General features: G+C 48.7%; 1 protein-coding gene across 2 annotated transcripts in view; it reads right to left on the bottom strand.

The window, feature by feature from the left end:
• The window catches only part of CLCN4 (chloride voltage-gated channel 4), an 85657-nt gene that overhangs the window by 61716 nt on the left and 4778 nt on the right, over positions 1-19163 (bottom strand). Inside the window, exon 1 of one of the 2 annotated variants that reach the window (XM_075589402.1) lies at positions 14055-14379. The exons of the other annotated variant lie outside the window; for it this stretch is intronic. The gene's annotated coding sequence lies outside the window, so the exon portion shown is untranslated. Of the gene's footprint in view, positions 1-14054; positions 14380-19163 lie in introns of those variants that run through there. 2 annotated transcript variants of the gene reach the window in all.

Here is a 19163-nt window from a genome sequence, read left to right as displayed (position 1 = left end):
ACCTGGATGTGTCAAAATAGGGAGAAGAACGCTAGGGTGACCAGGTGGTTCCTAAGCCTACAGCCCTTTAAATTTTCTGTGGAACACAGGTCGGGGCACAAACATGGCAATGCCGACGGGTTGTCAAGGATGCACTCCCTAATATCCATGGTCGCTCACCCCTCGAGGTCTGAGCTGGGGGGGAGGATATGTGACAGAAACCAGGGGTTGGTAATAAACTCCATATACAGGGCTCCCAGGATACTGAACAGTTTCTGTCCTGTCTAAGCTGAACAGGGCAGCCTCGTGGTACAGGCACTCCATTCCACAGTTTGTCTGCTGCCTGTTTTCTGTCACCTGTCATGCTGATTAGAGTTCAGGTATATAAGACCTGTTTCCTGTTTCCTCTGGGCCCGCCCAAGAGCCTGGAAGGCTGCTGAACTGCAGAGGGGTGAGAAAGCCTCTTTCCCAAATCGCTTCATTCATTCTGTTAGTTTGTCTAAAGACTGCAAAGGTAATTATTTTGTTGGTGGAAGTGGACAAGCCACTTCCAACTCTGAGTCAGGGACATCTAAGTTTAAGTTATCGCTCAGACGAGCAGCTTTTTGTTTGGCTTTGTTTTCTGTTTAAACTGTGGCAGTCTCAGTGCCTGGGACTGAATAAACCAGGCATAGCCTGTTTAAAGGAACAGTACGTGACGTCTCATCATTTAACCTACCCTAAAAGACCGTGTTCTAACAGTCCCGGACAGACGGCGGAGCCCCGGAGTAAGCCGTTTGTCACAATATATATATATATATATATATATATATATATATATATATATAATCAAAAAATAAATAGATGATACCGTTCTGTGGCTAACGAAATGCTTTTATTTGTGCGAGCTTTCGAGATACACTGATCTCTTCTTCCGGCGATGTTACAATGAATGAAGCAAGCAAAAGCTATACTATAAACAGTGTCTATTGGAATGTTATCTGTGCTGGTCCTTCCCCCGGTGTGGATGTGTTTTATGGCTGGAGGTGTCAAAAGGTTCCTGAAAGCAAGTGATGAAAGAGTGTGTATGTGTATCAGTGTGAATAAAAATGAATGGAGAGCCCACAGTATATACAGTGCTTTACAAAAGGTGTATGTGGAGTGGGAGTGGATATAAATGGTGTGGGTGGGTGTGGAAATGTGAGAGTTAGTAGCACAACTAAAAGTGTGTGTGGATACTATGTGGTCCCTATTGGTATATAGGGATGGAAAAACAAGGAGCATATGTGTGAGAGACAGCTGTGTGTGCATACATATAGCACAGTATGTACAGACATGGCCTATATCCACTCCACACACACCTTTTGTAAAGCACTGTATATACTGTGGGCTCTCCATTCATTTTTATTCACACTGATACACATACACACTCTTTCATCACTTGCTTTCAGGAACCTTTTGCATATGATGATAGGGATAACAATATAACACCCACACCAACTAGGCCATGCATGGCCGTAACTCCACAGTGCCCTCCAAATCAGCGTCCACACCCTGATGGGATATCCCCAAAGTACTGAGGTGCCCATGGGCACCTAACCACCCAGTGTCCACAGAAGTCAACCCACCCAATATGTGTGACAGCGCTGCCCACAACTAAAGTGTTATTGTTGGTGCAATTGGAGATGTAGAGATACTTCCCGCGTGCTCCAGCACCCGGTAGCACCGACTGAAGACAAGGAGCAGTCTGGTCAACGCCGTCATCATCAGCAATGAGTCCACCTCAAGCGGGGTGGTATCCAGCTGGAGGGTCCCACCTTAACAGTCTCTGTATGCGTTGTTGGTCTGGTCCCAGACCACAGGCCGCATCTGCTGCGCGGCATCCTTTGTTGCGTCCCTGACACTAATGAGATAATGGGGCAGTGTCCCTGTCTAAGGGCCTGTACCTGCAGCAGGCACAAACTTTACAGGGGAGTCGGGGCCTATGGGGGTCTCTGGCCTAGTGCAGGGGCCACAGACACCATGCACACACACCGTACCCTCTCCTTGTCCCAACGCCGACTGAAGTGCGAGGTCTGCGCACGCCAAATGTATCTGTCTTCTGGCAGGAGAATGAGTGCTATGGGCCACATGGTACCAGCCCCTTATGGCTCATGGGACATGTAGTCCCTGCGCGGGGCCTTTCCCTGTAATGGCCGCCGTTATGGATCCTACTGCGCTATCTAAGATGGACGCCGCAAGTTCAGGTGCCACTGCTCATGGGTGAGAATTAATGCGCATACGCGACTACCAACAACATGGTCACCGCTGCCACAACCTCCCTGCACCTCCCTGTCTACGACGGTCTATCTGTAACCTCCGGTGGCACCCTGCACCAACCACAGCCACAACGGAGGTAAGGGGGAGCAGAGGGGAAGCCCAGACGGGAGACCTTGCCACATAAGAGTGATATGAAAGTGTTAAAATTACCGGACTCACAATATTAACTACAGAAAAGGAGGTACGAATGGGAGTGATGAAACACTGATGATTGGCATTATCGTTTCATGACTTAAATACCGCAAATTATTTCCTGCTTCAGGGTGGCATTAGCCGTGCGTTACAGCCTATATATGGAGGAGTTTGAGCATGAGCTGGTGAAGTGAGAGCAGTTAAGAGAGAGACAGCTTGAGGATGAAAGGGAGAGAGGGAAGGTGAGGGAGAATGAGAGGGGGGGAGACAGGAGGGGGTGCTGATGACACACACATTTACTTTTCAACCCTGACCATACACCTGCTGTACAGACCAAAGTTTCTGAATGTCTCTCTGCGATATCATCCTGGATGGCCCTCCGCCAACTTAAACTTAACATGGCAAAAACAGATCACCTCATACTTCCTCCCAAACCTGGCCCTACTAACTCCTTCCACATTACTGTGGGAAGTACTATCATTCATCCAGCAGCACCCAGAAACTAAATCAAATATCCTTGGAATTAAACAAAGTCTCTGTACACCCCTTTACGCATGCGAGTGGGTGCGCAAATTGATCCGTGTAACAGTTCCCGGCTAGGGACACAAGTTGGCCCCCCTATATCTCCGCCTAAGGGACAAAGTTCGTTCAGTCCTTAAAGGGTTCGTTCGGGAACCCTTAGCTCTAACGAATTCCAGATGAGGGTGCAAATCTTCGTTACAATGTTGGTTAACACCTCACACTCCAGAACTGCTGATGCTGGAACTTGGTAAAATCTTAGATGAATCTGCCAGGGATTGGGCAGCAGGCATCTTTATAGGGTTAAGGGTCCTATACCTAACATGCACCACCAATCCCTCCCATTGGAACATTTCACCCACCTATCCCCGACTTGCCAGTACCTTGCAAAGAGGGCAGAAGTTGCGTCCCGGTTGGCAAGGAGCATGTGCGAATCTCACACCTGAGCTCCTTAGCATACAGGGGCCAGCCCCTTACCTGTCTGGGATCTGGACCCAATGTCTGAACATCCCATATGTTGGACCGGTTCCTGGTACTTCCCAATTTCCTGGCCGTCTTAACACCTAGGGTCTCTGAGTCTTTTCAACTCGACTTCTCGTAGACACTGAGGCACCAACTCTGCATGGTGCCTTGGAAGTACGGAGATGAGACATTCCTCAGCTCATTCACCCTTAACATATTTACATGTAAAAGGATTTGTTACCGGACTGGCAGGAAAATGTTCCTGCCTGTACATTTTAAAACACGAAGACAATACAGTTTATTATGCCATAATTATAAACCTTAGATGTATGTTTATGGTTTCTTTTTACTTAGCTGCATTCCAAAAATTAGAGTGATAGCTCACTCCTAGAGCAAGTTAGCTACTTCATTGGATGGGGTTGTGATGTGGTCTGCGGTTTAACCTAGTTCGCACGCCAATATACTCTTCCCCTTCAAGTTAAGGGGCTAACAAGACGACTGATACATTTTGACAGAAAAGCACTTCAGCTAAACTGCAAACCACTTATCCAATTAACCTTGCGGTTGAGAGGTCTAGGGCTTAGAAAGTGATCCCTATACTTCAAAGCGGCCACCCATTCATAGGCACGCTTTTTCATTCAGCGCTTGGTTTAGCGCTAGCAGCTCCCCCTTGTGTCGCAAATACAATTGGCACATTTTACATACATTTATATCACTGCAGCTATGGACTGAGCTGCAAAATGGGGCCAATAAAGACGGTGTAGGGGAAAATATGTCAGTGTAGTGAACATACAGTTAACCCCTTCTGTCCCAACACGATTTAGGGTTAACCAGCTGGGTATAATGCCTTTATTAGTGGCCTGGTTAACCCCCCTATCGTCACACACAGGCCCACAATATCTGTGGCAGGGTAGAACTATGCAGGGGCCGCACCGAGCAGCAGGCGGGCCCAATCGTAGACGGGCATAGGAAAGACCGCAGGGGCTGCACCAGCGGGTGTGGAGGCCCAGTCTATTGGCTGGAACACAGCATGAGTTGGCACAGGGCTGGCAGGCCGCTTGTACAGGGTCCCGCAGTGCTGGCACCACACAGTGGTGCTGGTGTCACCTTCTTGGAGCCGCCAGTAGGGGGACACACATCACAGTTGGTGTTGCCCATTGATAGTAACTACCAGGTAGCCAGCCCCCTGGCAGGTAGTAGTTGGTCAGCTCCAACTCCGACATTTTTGCTTGATGAGGTAGAATAATAAGCAACAGTTAAGGCAACTCTTTCCTCTAGCTCAGCTCTGTGGAACTGAAGTAAGGCAGGGTGTGGTGGACTCCCCCCATGGCAGAGGAGGTCTCCTATTGGTTCTTGGATGTTGTCACTCCCCTAGGTGGAATAAAGAGTAGGGCAGAGCAGATTAAGGAGTGACCTGTTGCGTGATGGTCCGGGTTAGCTTTTGCCTCCGAATAGCTTGTAACTTGCTTTGCAAGCCCATGCGGTCCCGTGGTTTCAGTGGGAACGCCATTTTGAGAATGTGGAACATGCGGTAGACTCCATTTTAGAGCACACAGAACAGTCCATAGAACAAAAGGTACACCTGGTCCCTGGTGATGCCTCAGGGGCCTGTTCCTCACATTTTTAATTGAAGAACAGTCCATACTGACTTGGGTACACAGGGTCCCCAAGCACCAACTGAAAGGGGCCCATGCCTACGGTGAATAAGATGAGGTGTCCACGCTCCCTGGACAATTTCCCACAGGGTGTGCCCCCATAAGCACATTTCTGAGGTACCCAGGGTCCCCAGCAACAACTGAAAGGGCCCTGGCCCTAGTATTTTCTTTTAGATAGCTTGAAGGGTTCACGCTCCCTGGTATCAAGACCTCAGGGTACGCCCCAACTGTCTCTGTATTTGCTGATGAAAGGTATCCACGCTCCCTGATAACATGCCCTCAGAATACGCCCCAACATAGTCCTTCTTTTGGTAAGGGTCCAGGTTAGCCCCCTCCCTGGTGTCGCATCAGGGAGAGGCTCCCCCCTTCCTTAACTCAAATGGGTGCCCAGGGTCCCTGGTGAAGCATCTCTGCTCCAGGAGGGGCTGTGCTAGACTCTCTCAGCCGGGAGAGACTCAGAGCTCCATTCCTCTACTCCACGAGGGGCAGAGCTGGACTGAAACAATTTGGAACACTTCCTCCCTAAGGCTCAGAGGGGGGGGGGGCACAGGGTCTACACCAGGATTGGTTGTATACAGACACCCATTCACCTCCACCCCTGTCACTCAGAGAGGCAGCATGAGGAGGGGTAAACCCACAAGATAGCCTGTCACTGCCTGTAGCTATCAGAACTTACATGACAGGAAGGCAGAAAGATAGTCTGGACCAGCCAGGGCTATACACACACAAAAAAGAGCAGGAGATGCTCAGAGTGTGAAATAGTAACATTATAGGAGTTAAACTAATTTAGGCTACTGGGGGTATTGCGGTTTTAAAAGATAGGGGTTTCATATTGGAAAATCTAAACATTAATATTTTGTTAGGAAAGAAAGTCGAAGGTATGTTTACCTTGAATGGCAAAAAACAATCAATGTAAATCTGTTGAATGAAATCAATAGGAGAATGAAGATGGGATGGAGGGCATTTGGAAGAAACAAGACAATATTTCAAGGGAACTTCCACTGTGCTTCAAGAAGAATGTTTTCAACCAGCTTATTCTGCCTGTGCTCACGTATGGATGTGAAACTTGGATCATAAATCTGAACATCATTCAGAAGCATGCATGTTGGGTATTAACCAAAGAGACAGGAAAAAGAATGAATGGGTTTAAAACCAACGAAAAGTCTGTTACATCATCACAGGGGGGAAGAAATTAAAATGGCAGTGGGTTGGACATATTGCAAGAAGAAATTATCAGCGTTGGACTAAGATGCTGCTTGATAGGGTTGCAAGGGAAATTAAAAGACCAAAACGACGAACAAAAGTATGATGGAAGGATGAAATCAGAAAATTGGATGGAGCAACATGGAGAAGAAGCTTATAACCGCAGTACTGAAAGATCATCGGGGAGGCCTTCATCCAGCAGTGGATCGACAAGGGCTCAAGATGATGATGATAATGAAATATATATATATATATATATATACACATACACAGTATATTACAATATAAAGTATCAATTATGTTGTTTAGATTTTACATTTATAAGTAATTTTTAATGAAATTGTGAAATTAATTCAGATTCTGGAGTAAAAAGTCAAATCATAATTTATTAAAGTTAGTATTTCGATTAAAATAAATTTCCAAAATTGTACTGAACTACGCTGTCAAGGAAGGAGGAGTGGAACTTATCCTGATCACTGCTAGAAAAGAATTAGCATAGCAGCAAAGTTAATGGTCTAATTAAACATTTGGAGTATTTGTTCACCTGCACTGGAAGGTGTCCGGAGTAGCATTACTTAGTAAATACTTACTCCATTACACCTTTCACTGATATTAATTTGCTTTAGTCCTAAATGGGACCGCACCTTTAACCCTTTTATTGTCGTGAGACATAGCTACTACATCTTGGGGTCTGGCACTCCAGGGTCCCCATGACATAGTAGCTACGTCAAAAAATAATCATGCTCGTTTTGCCAGAGGAGATCGCATTATGCGCTGACGCAATCTACACTGATGAGGAAGGCAAGGAGGATAACTCCTCCCCTACTGTTCTGTCATCAGTGATGTGGCTCCTCTGGTACTCAAAGGGTTCAAGTCCCATTTTCTCCAAGACATTTCTGGATCTTGATAATAAAGAGACCATTCATTTTCAACACTACCAAATGCTCGCTTTCAGGGAGGTAGAAATTGTCTCTCCAAGCATGATTAGCTGCATGACTGCAGGCATACCCCGGTTTAAGGATACTCACTTTAAGTACACTCGCGAGTAAGAACATATCGCCCAATAGGCAAACGGCAGCTCGCGCATGCGCCTGTCAGGACGTCCTGATCAGCAATACCGGCTCCCTACCTGTACCGAAGCTGTGTGCAAGCAGGGAGACTATAGAGCCTGTTACACATGCGTTATTTACATCAGTTATGCACGTATATGACAATCGCAGTACAGTACATGCATCAATAAGTGGGGAAAAGGTAGTGCTTCACTTTAAGTACATTTTCGCTTTACATACTGTACATGCTCTGGGCCCATTGCGTACGTTAATGCGGGGTATGCCTGTATAGTGCTGGTATAAATGTACCTAGCTGTAATGTCAGTATAATATATTGTACTCAGAACAAGATTACCATCCAATCTGATTGTAGAAGTCTGTATATGATTGTTTAGGTAACTCAATATGTCTGCTGTAGTTGGAATAGAAAATTATTGAAAAGCTTCACAATAGCAATTCAACTGCTGAGTCATTCTGCACCGGATTTCTGCTTAGTTTAAAGCAGCACTACGGGTTTCACTTTTATAATTTTTTATTACAGGATTGAAGCAGGGGGTCTTCGGAGCTGAAGTGTGTTAATTTCAGCTCCAGGGCCCCCCTGCTTCAAGAGATACTTACCTCCGTAGGGGGTGCCTGTATCTCTGCAGTCAGAGAAATGTTGTGCCTAACATGATGGCGGCGTTTAAATGTCCCGCATTACGCGGGCCAATAGGAAGCTGTGACGTTATCTGGTGCGGCAACTTCCTACTGGCCCGCATAACGGGATATTTAAACTTGCCAGAGATACCGGCACGCTACGGAGGTAAGTATCTCTGGAAGCAGGGGGTCCCGGAGATTAAACTAATGCGGATCTGAGACCCCCTGCAGTTACTTTTATACCCCTCTCCTTTTGTTGACATGGGTGAGTAGCAGGGGGTTAACCACATTATTTAAAACTCTGGGTCCACCCTAATTCCAGAGATACTTACCGGGGAAGTTACCGCTGGTAGCGTCCCTTCACGAGTAAACAAAATGCTGTTTAAATCTCCCGCGGGGATTTAAATACCCGAAAGTAACCGGCAGCATCTTTTCTTGTAAGTATCACGGGAACCAGGCATTTTCCGAATCTGAAATTAAAGTGGTTCAGCGGACCACTCCCTTCCGTCTTACTATAAGTAAACACATTTTTTAAAAAGGAGGGCACAAGGCGAGGATTGTTTCTATAATGGAACGTTAGATGTTCAAAGCAAATCTGGTTATGTGCAGAATATTATAGAATTTAGTTAAAAGGATATGTACTGTATGCTGCTATCCTGCAATGCAGTCAAAATACCCTAAAAATTATAAACAAAACATTTTTATGTAATATGTAATATGTAATATGAGTAACACAAACTCTGTTATTAGAAAGTTATAGGGCCTCATGCAGTAAGGCTAAGGCCCCGCTCCCAGGGTCAGCGCACCTGCGCTGCTGACAGGCGGTGCGCTGAGATACACAGACCGCGATCTGCGGTCTGTAGGGAGCGGGAGCCGTAGCGGGAGGTGGGCGGGAGGTGGGAGGTTTGATCGGGAGGTGGGCGGGAGGTGGGCGGTTTGACAGGGAGGGGGGGCGTGGCTTGAGCGGAGGGACCCGCTACTCTCCCCCCCCCCTCCCTCCACGGACTCGGGCTGGAGCTGGAAGGTAAGTTTAAACACACACACGCAGGCACTCATTCATACACGTGCACACACACACACACACACAGGCACTCACGCACTCATACACACACACGCGCGCACACACAGGCAGGCACTCATTCATACACGTGCACACACACACACAGGCAGGCACTCACGCACTCATACACACACACACACACAGACAGAGGCAGGCACTCGGGCACACACACACACAGACAGAGGCAGGCACTCGGGCACACACACACACAGACAGGCACTCACGCACTCAGACACATACACACACAGACAGGCACGCACTCAGACACACACACAGAGACAGGCACTCACCTGCTTTCACTCCACACTCCTCCCCGCTCCCCGAAGCCTCTCCTCCTCCCGAAGCCTCCCCTCCCCATTGGCTCACAGCCACACACGTCACGCGTCAACGCTAGGAAACACCATTCTCTGGTGTCTCCAGCGGCTGACGCGCTACAGCGTGTAGTGCTCTGTGCAGCCAGGGGGGACCGGGACCGGCTCGCGAGGATTCCCCTGCTGGTGGGGAACTCGCGACCCGCCGCCCGCGCCAACGAGCGCAGCGGGACCGAGGCCTAAACTCCGATAAAAAAAATCGCCACGATTTTTAAGTCACCATTTTTGGCAGCGTTGCTATCATGGTATGCAGAAAGGCCCAAATACCTGTGATAGCAACATTTGCTAAAATGGCGAGTAGTCGGCGACGAGATGATCGGCCCTTTGAAAAGGGCTCACCTGGCGAGATGATTCTGCTGCAGATAGCGAGAGAGACGTCTCTCCCGGCGCAACTCTCTACATTTTTAATTTACATTTTATCACTAGTGTACATGAACAGGGTGTCTCCAGGGCAGAGCCACGTTGATTTCAGGTCCAGGGACCCCTGCTTCCCGAGATACAGGCCCCGTTATGGAGTGCCAGTGTCTCCTATGCATGGAAATGTCCCGATCATGTGACGCGGGCATGCATAGGAGATACCAGCACCCCATAACGGGGCCTGTATATCCGGAACAGGGGGTCCCCTAAAATCAATGCGGTTCTGCTCCGGAGACCCCTGCTCATCTACACTAATCATAACATTTAAATTAAAATATGTAGTTAGCACCAATACACAACCCACCCCCTGTACCCCCACATAAAACCATTATTTTTTTTTATACACAGGATTAATACCCCAGGCCAACGGGGGTCCCTGGGTGGTCCTCGCGGATGTCCGTGGGCCCCACAGCGCACCCTGGGGGGTTTCCACGGGTGTCTGGGGGCCCTCTGGTGGTCCCTGCGAGTGTCCATGGGACTCCAGGTGGTCCCTGTGGGTGTCCGTGGGTCCCAACGCAGTCCACGGGTGGCCCCCGGGTCATCCCACGGGTGTCTGGGGGCCCTCAGGTGGTTCCCATGGGAGTCTGGGGGCTCTCGGGTGGTTCCCACTGGTGTCTCGGGGCCCTCGGATGCTCCCCGTGTCCGGTCCCCGGGTCCTCCCCACAGGTGTCCGTGGGTCTTCAGGTGGTCCCTCTGGGCGTCCGGGGATGCTTGGGTGGTCAACGAGGGCATCCATGGGTCCTCGGGTGGTCCCGTGGGTCCCCGCTGGCCTGCGGTACCATTCCTGTAAAAAATAAACATGGCCTACATTTCAATAAATACAACTCCCCCCACCCCCCAAACACACAGTACAGTAATGTGCAAAATAACTATTATCCAGATATGGGTAATAGATTAATTGGCCATTATTAAACACAGCATTAGGCAGCCAGCATAAAAAAAGTAAATAAAATCCGTTCTACTTACCCCTGCCAATGTGAAGGTCATCCTCATCAGCATACTGCAGGGCTATGTCCTCCGATGTCAGCAACAATACATAAAAAATACAATCTAATGACCTACAGGCCTCTTAATCATCTTAGTGGTAAATAACCGCTATAGTAATTAAGGGGTTAACCCACCCTCCCCCGCTACCCACCCAGGATGCCTAACCACCCACCCCGGACCAACTATATCCACTGATTACCATAGTAGTAAATCATACCCATATAATATGGTTATGATAAGCTACTATAGCAGTCAATGGTCACTCTAATACCAAAGCATGAATGTCCAAAATACAGAAGAATAAAACCTATACAACAAGCACCTAAACCCCCCAAAACACAAATTACAAGCACTAGCCAACCAATCAATTACCTAAATAAAACCAATAACCAATCAATTAAATAAATAAAACCACTAACAAATCAATTAAATAAATCACACCACTTGCCACAAAATACATGTAATAGCTAAAAGCACTAACCAACACAACAATTAATTAATACAACCACTAGACAACACCAATTTAAACCAGTAGCCAACAAAATACATCAAAAAATAAAAACGCAAAACAATCTGAAATTTTTTTTTTCAAGCCATCACAATTCAAAACAATTTAATCTAACCGAGGGACCCAGACACCCATGGGAACCACCCGAGGGACCCCAAAAATAAAATACCATACATATTCTAAACATAGACATGAAGCATACACATTTATCAAAGCATGGATGTTTGTTTGAGGAACATACCCGTTGGACAGAAAGAAAACTTCAAACCAGGATGAATGACTGTATTATATAGCATAAATTACAGTATTTTCAAGTTTGGAAATTAGTGAATTGCTCTACTAATTGTTCTTTTACTTTTTTTAAGATCATTGGTTGCTCTAAACTGGCTGATAATTGGTTAAAAAATGACACTGATTACAATAGCATTATAAATAAAAGAGGCTTAAGAGTGCTGCCTGCACTATCACAGTGTAAAGGGCCAATCACTCCTAGAACCTAGGACGTAGCTACTATGGGTTATGGTGCCACATGACATAGTAGCTACATAAAAAAAATAAACGCTTATTTGCTTAGGAGAGATTGCGTCCTGCGCTCCGCAATCCGAACTGATGGTGGATGGAAGGTGGATGACTCCTCTGCTGTTCAGTCATCAGTGGCGGACTTACGTTTTTGTAACCCATAAGGTGGAGGGCAGCCCTCTTCTCCAACAGCGGCATTTGACATTGCGTTGTCATGGCAATATGTCATCATGTGACGTTTGGTTGCCATGATGCTAAAGGAGGGGAAACAATGGAGGATTCGGGCGCAACTGCGCATGTCTGACTCAGAGAGGCTGCTGGGATCTTCAAAAAACTTTATTCGTGGAACACACAAGGGCTAGCACCGCATTAGCCCTTGTGTGTTCCACGAATAAAGTTTTTTGAAGATCCCAGCAGCCTCTCTGAGTCAGACATGCGCAGTTGCGCCCGAATCCTCCATTGTTTCCAGTACCTTTCCAGACGGTGGCACGCAGAAGCAGCCGAGGTGAGCAGGCCCCAGACCGGAGATGCAGGTGAGGTAAGTTAACAACAGCCCCCTGCACCGGTCAATTCTGTGGCTAAGCGGAGCTCCCTCATGCGCTGTCTCAGTGTCTGACACGATTTCAGACTGCCACTCTGCACACTGAAGCGCAGGACAGATTTACACATTCTCTGCTAAAGGAGGGGGCCTGCTCCGGAAATGATAAGACTCGCAGACACACATTTTCTCCCCAAACAAAATGCCGCTTTAGACTACTCTCCCTTATTGTAAATCCGCTCCTGGTGACGGAGTGATCACGTCATCGCCCTGCAACCCCTCCAGCAATCAAAGCGTTAACCCAGGGCTGGCTGCACCGAGCCCCGGGGTTCAGAGGCCCCACGGTGTTCCCCACAACAATTATACGGATTGCTGGAGGATAGTGTGTGGAATCTGTAACTTTCTTAAATTTTCCTTCGCCATCTCCTCATGCAGGGTCCCTCATCATGGTTCTGGGACGTCCAATGGCATCACGTTGCCATGACAATGGGACACCACATTGAATGGCATTGTGTTTCCATGACAACATGACATCCCATTTGACATTGTGGCTCCATGGTGAGGACCCTGCAAGAGGAGATGATGAAGTAGAAGGTAAGAGGCCCTGCACCACTTATTCCTGCACCGAACCCTGCACCACATATTCCTGCACCAAACCTCGCATCACATATTATTGCACCGAACACCGTACAACATATTCCTACACCGAATCCCGCAATATCCCAGCTGGGGCTGCGTTAACCACTCAGTATCTCATCCAACAGAGCAAAACTTAAACAAAATTAGAAGCACCAGTCACTCTCAGGACCAAGTGACTCAGTGAGTAAAGGCAATAGCTTTGAACCACCATGATATTGACGAATGAAGCCGTGGGGCCTGGTTCAAATCCCCAGTGTCAGCTCGGTATGAACTTTTATACGTTACTTATCTGTCTATGTGTCAGGCACCAAATATGTGTAGATTGCAAGTTTTACAAGACAGGGATTGTGCCTGTAAAATGTTACTTATAGTGCTATGTACCGCCCGCTGTAGTGTGAAGCACTTTAGAGTTCAATTGGGGGAAAAAAGCACTATATAAAATAGTTGTTTACATTTTAGACACATAGAATAACAATGAGAGGGTTATCTTCTAAATGACTCACATTTAATACCTTCCTGTCATTTCTGTTCGAGATGATACTTATTTTTTGCGCAATACAATCCCTTTGCATAACCTATAGATAAGGAAATGCTTCACTTGCTCCGAAAATGTAGAGATTCTGGCTATGAGTATTACTTTGCAGTAGTTACTGGCCTTTTCCAATTTAATTTTTAATTCAATGTCAACTTCTGGCATTACATATCTCTTACCACTAATATTTAGCATGTATTCAAAATCTAATTGTTTTTCCCCATTACAGTGACATTTCTATTTCTGGCTGATACGGGCAACTACTTATTTTCAACATTCACAATGAATATTTTCTGAATTCCAATTACTGTATCTTTGCCAATCATTATGTATACAATTTGCCATTCGATAACAAAGGCCTTTTATCTGCAGTTGGACAATGGGCCTTCTGCTCCGAGGCTGCATATGTCAGTGTTTCTGCAGAGATGTCAGCTGGAACCACTTGCACGCTCGCTGCTTCAAGAAATAATACAACGTTATACCACTATCAAATGTGCCTTTTCAATCCTGGACTGCGTTCATACTCAAAATGTGAAAAAGCTCCACTTACCTGCAATGCAACATTACTTAAGCCAGACCCATAGATTTGCACAGCATCTTTTCTTACAGTAGGTGGTAACTAAGGCTGGGGGAAGCAATGATGTCATGGGGAGGAATCAGTAACAGTCATGTGCTTGAATTCTCATTTTACAGAGAGAGAACAACCTGCCTCCATCAGTCAAGGATTGACTTAAAGACGCAGCGTCTCCAGGCCAGGGGATCGTGAATGTTTGCATCCGTTTCTTCTTTTTGGATTGTCAGATTACGTAAATAAGTAAATACAATGCTGGCTTGATTTAAAATGCCGATGTGGTCTCCATGCATTCAACGGCAACAGAGCGGAAGTGGATTAGTGGTTTACGTGTTTTAAGCTTGGAGAATTTAACTCTTCGGTGTTCAAAAAAGAAACCTTACTGACATCAATCACTCTGCTTCATCGTGTCAATATTTCGGTTTTGGTATGACTTTCAAAAGTATCATGAAGGATAATCCTTGATATAAAACAAGCCAGGTCATTTGTTGCAATGGTTTAAACAAATTGATTTTAAAATCAGACATTGTATATTATCCATATAAAATCCCTGTGTAAAAGCAATGAAACTCCATTGCTGTGATTCATCGTATTGCCATAGCCATCAATCAATAAGACTGTAAAATAAGTATGCCAAATTTGGGGTTATCTATTAAAGGGGCCCATGGGGGGTATTTACAGTACTAACATTAATGCAATGCATTGATTTGCATGTGGGTTGTGTTTGTTGTGGACATACACATAGTATACCATGGAATGAATGGAATTTATCAATTGTTTACTGAATGGTGGATGTTGTTGATCAAGCCACAATGTTCCTAAGTGGGTATGCGCTATAATAATAATAATAATAGTGTTCTTGTATAGCGCTGCTTGTTTTACGTAGCGTTTTACACAGACATTTTTGCAGACACAGTACAGTACTTCAAACTCAGTGCCAGAGTCAGTGTCTTTACTCACTGAGCCGCTCCTTCATCCCAAATATCCCTATAAGTAGGAGCCACTTTTTTCAGCAGACAGGGGAGAAGGGGCCCACTTTGCTTTAAGGGGGGTTCGTTGCTATTATAGCCATGGCGGGTCAGACTGACTAAGTTCTGATAGCTACAGAAAGTGACAGGCTACCCTGTGGGGTTTAACCCCCCCATGCAGCCTCCCAGAGTGGCATGAGTGGAGGTGACACTGGGTCTGTGTGCAGCCCATCATGGTGCAGACCTTGTGCCCTCCCCTTTCTGAATTAGGGAGGAAGCACTCCAAATTATAGAGAGAGTGCTTCCCAGCCGGGGAAGAGAGAGGAGTTCAGCTCTGCCCCTCCTGGGGTAGAGACATGCCTGCAGTCTGAATAGAGCTCCAGGCCTCAAGATTATCAGAAGGCCAGCACCCTCCAGAGATCTGAGATCCATACTAAACTACAAGGCATACGCTGTAATGACATCCTGATGTGGCTGCCTGAATAAAGATCCATTTTTATATACTCCTGCCTAAGTAACAGTCTATTGGGTAGGAGTATGAGAGATATCTGTCGTGGACAGTCTCCAGGAACCCTGGATGGCTACTGCGACTGGAGGCACTGATAACACAAAACTGAGACTCAGAGGATCACTAAAAGCCTGTCCTGTTACCCCATACCATCACGGACGATCATCTCTCCTGGACACTCACAGGTATTTAGCACCACACAGACCTGTAGCCAGAGCATTGTTTCCCAGAGGGGAAGGGGGGGGGGGGGGCGAAGCAGCGCTAAAATTGGAGGCGCTGTGAGATGCAGCAACGGGGCAGGCTTTTAAGGGGCAGTGGATATTCACAGTTGAGTGCAAATAGCCACACGGCTATTCGCACTCAGTAGAAAATAAAATGGAAAAAATAAACACCCCAGCCAGGAATCAAACCCTGGTCCACTCTGCTAATGGCCTGGAGCATAACCACTGAGCTATAAGACTTTATGATGCTTTTCTAGTGAATAAAGACATAGAAACCTACTGACATTACAGTGTTCATAGCAGCACAGCTATTCGCACTCAGTAGGAAATAAAATGGAAAAAAAAAAGACAGAACACTCCCCTATTGACATTCTATACCCGCTGCATCTGTAATCAGCGCGGCTTCAGGCTGAGTCCACCGTCAGCACTGTGACACGCGCCCGGCGGGGGGGGGGGGGGGGGTGGCGCATGCACAGCGCTAGTCCGCGATCTGCGGTCTGTGGGGAGAGAGAAAGTTTGTGATGGGAGGGGGTGTGGCGGTAGGTTTGCGGGGCGTGGCCATGACGTCCCGCGGCTGGTTCGCCCTCATTGGCTGAACTGCCGGCGGGGGCATGGCCACGCCTCCGTCACAAATGCCAATCTCAAACTCTCAAAGCCTGTGAGGGAGCGTGGCGTGCTGGCACACGAGCGCTGCGCCCTGCTCGGCCGTGCAATTTGTGGCTAGGTGCACGCTCACAAGCCCCGATGCTCACCCTGGCCAGACACTTAAGGCCTCGGCCAGGGTTCCTGCTAGCGTGCGGAGGCGCGCTGAGGCTCAGGGAAAGCGGGTGCTTTCCCTGGCCTTAGACAGCGCGCCGTCCAGAGGTGCGTCGGGGGCGTGTCGGCGGGCGGGCCAGTGACGTCACGGAGCTGGTTCGCCCTCATTCGGCGAACCGCTCACGTGACCGGACCTGCGCGCCGGCAAGCGGGGAAATGTAAAATTTCCCTAAGACCTACGCTTCCGCAAGCGCGCAGAAGCATAGGCGAGCCCCTACTAAAGCCGCTCTCATTGCGGCTGTAGGGGCTCAGTGCCGAGCGGAAGCGCGCCTCCGCCCGCAAGCACTAAACATGGATGCGGCCTTATGCATAATGATGTATACCAATTATAAACTGGGTTACGATATATGTGCTGTACACCATTGATCTTAATCAGGGCCGCCAACAGTGGGGGAGAAAGGGTACTGGCGTCCCTGGCCCCGTGAGTCACGCGCGGCCGGGCGCTTGTTAATTAATTTAAAAAAATAAGAAATAACTGCAAAAAAAATCGCGTTGTCTACCGGTGGTAGCGCCGGAAGTAGTCTGGGTTAAGCTTCCGGCACGCCAGCATCAGAGGGAGCCCCGTTTCGCGTGCATTGCGAGACAGGTGCTTCATGGCCGGTGTCAACTGCTCTGACCCCCATCCCCATCGGGCCAGCATCAGCCCCACCCCCGCAGCACAGTGGTGCGCGCATGAGCAGTGGCGTGATGCCTGCAGCGAGGCTGGCGGCAACTGCTGTGACCAGCCACCGGGCCCCCCGCTGCACCGCCACCCCCCCCCTCTGCACCGCCACCCTCCCCCCGCATGACAGGGCTGTCCCGTCAATGCCCCGCAGCCACTAGACAACCCACGCAGCCGCGGGAAACCCCCGTGGGTTATTTTTAAAATATTTATTTTAAACACCCCCAAAAATCAGACTTACCAGCAAGGGGGGCGGTGGTGCGGCATGAGGGTGCTTGTGGGTGGTGGTGGCGGTACTGGGGGTGGGGGAACAATGCTGCGGGTGGGGGGGCGCGGCAGTACGGGGGTTTCCCGCGGCTGCGTGAGTTGTCTAGCGGCTGCGGGGGGTGACGGGACAGCCCTGTCATGCGGGGTGAGGGGTGGCGGTGCAGCGGGGGGCCCGGTGGCTGGTCACAGCAGTTGCCGCCAGCCCCGCTGCAGGGATCACGCCACTGCTCATGCGCGCACCAGTGTGCTGCGGGGGTGGGGCTGATGCTGGCCCGATGGGGGGGGGGGGTCAGAGCAGTTGACACCGGCCATGAAGCACCTGTCTCGAGATGCAGGTCCCACGTGAAACAACATGTTTAATGCTTGCTGGCGGAGGCGCGCTTCCGCTCGGCACTGTGCCCCTACAGCCGCAATGAGAGCGGCTTTAGTAGGAGCTCGCCTACGCTTCTGCGCGCTTGTGGAAGCGTAGGTCTTAGGGAAATTTTAAATTTCCCCGCTTGCCGACGCGCAGGTCCGGTCACGTGAGCGGTTCGCCGAATGAGGGCGAACCAGCTCCGTGACGTCACTGGCCCGCCCGCCGACACGCCCCCGACGCACCCCCGGACGGCGCGCTGTCTAAGGCCAGGGAAAGCACCCGCTTTCCCTGAGCCTCAGCGCGCCTCCGCACGCTAGCAGGAACCCTGGCCGAGGCCTTAAGTGTCTGGCCAGGGTGAGCATCGGGGCTTGAGACGCTTGCAGAGCAAGCAAAATTGAATTTGCCGCCTCCAAGCGCGTCTCGTAAGCGGTTCACCTAATGAGGGCGAACCAGCTCAGTGCCGTTGTGGTCGCGCCCCCAGATGAGCATGCACCTAGCCACAAATTGAACGGCCGAGCAGGGCGCAGCGCTCGTGTGCCAGCACGCCACGCTCCCTCTCAGGCTTTGAGAGTTTGAGATTGGCATTTGTGACGGAGCCGTGGCCACGCCCCCGCCGGCGGTTCAGCCAATGAGGGCGAACCAGCCGCGGGACGTCATGGCCACGCCCCCGCAAACCTACCGCCACACTCCCTCCCGTCACAAACTTTCTCTCTCCCCACAGACCGCAGATCTCGGACTAACGCTGTGCATGCGCCACCCCCCCCCGCCGGGCGCATGTCACAGTGCTGACGGTGGACTCAGCCTGAAGCCGCGCTGATTACAGATGCAGGGAGTATAGAATGTCAATAGGAGAGTGTTCTGTCTTTTTTTTTTCCATTTTATTTCCTACTGAGTGCGAATAGCCGTGCTATGAACACTGTAATGTCAGTAGGTTTCTATGCCTTTATTCACTAGAAAAACATCATAAAGTCTTATAGCTCAGTGGTTATTCTCCAGATCATTAGCAGAGTGGACCAGGGTTCAATTCCTGGCTGGGGTGTTTATTTTTTTCCATTTTATTTTCTACTGAGTGCGAATAGCCGTGCGGCTATTTGCACTCAACTTAACTGAGTGCGAATAGCCGAGCTGCTATGAACACTGTAATGTCAGTAGGTTTCTCTGCCTTTCTTCACTACAAAGCATCATAAAGTCTTATAGCTCAGTGGTTATGCTCCAGGCCAGTAGCAGAGTGGACCAGGGTTCAATTCCTGGCTGGGATGTTTATTTTTTTCCATTTTATTTTCTACTGAGTG

This window comes from Ascaphus truei, chromosome 3 (assembly GCF_040206685.1).
Source record: "Ascaphus truei isolate aAscTru1 chromosome 3, aAscTru1.hap1, whole genome shotgun sequence".
Classification (NCBI taxonomy): domain Eukaryota; kingdom Metazoa; phylum Chordata; class Amphibia; order Anura; family Ascaphidae; genus Ascaphus; species Ascaphus truei.
Note: the sequence above shows the minus strand (reverse complement) of the source record. Positions and strands in the feature narration are given on the sequence as shown.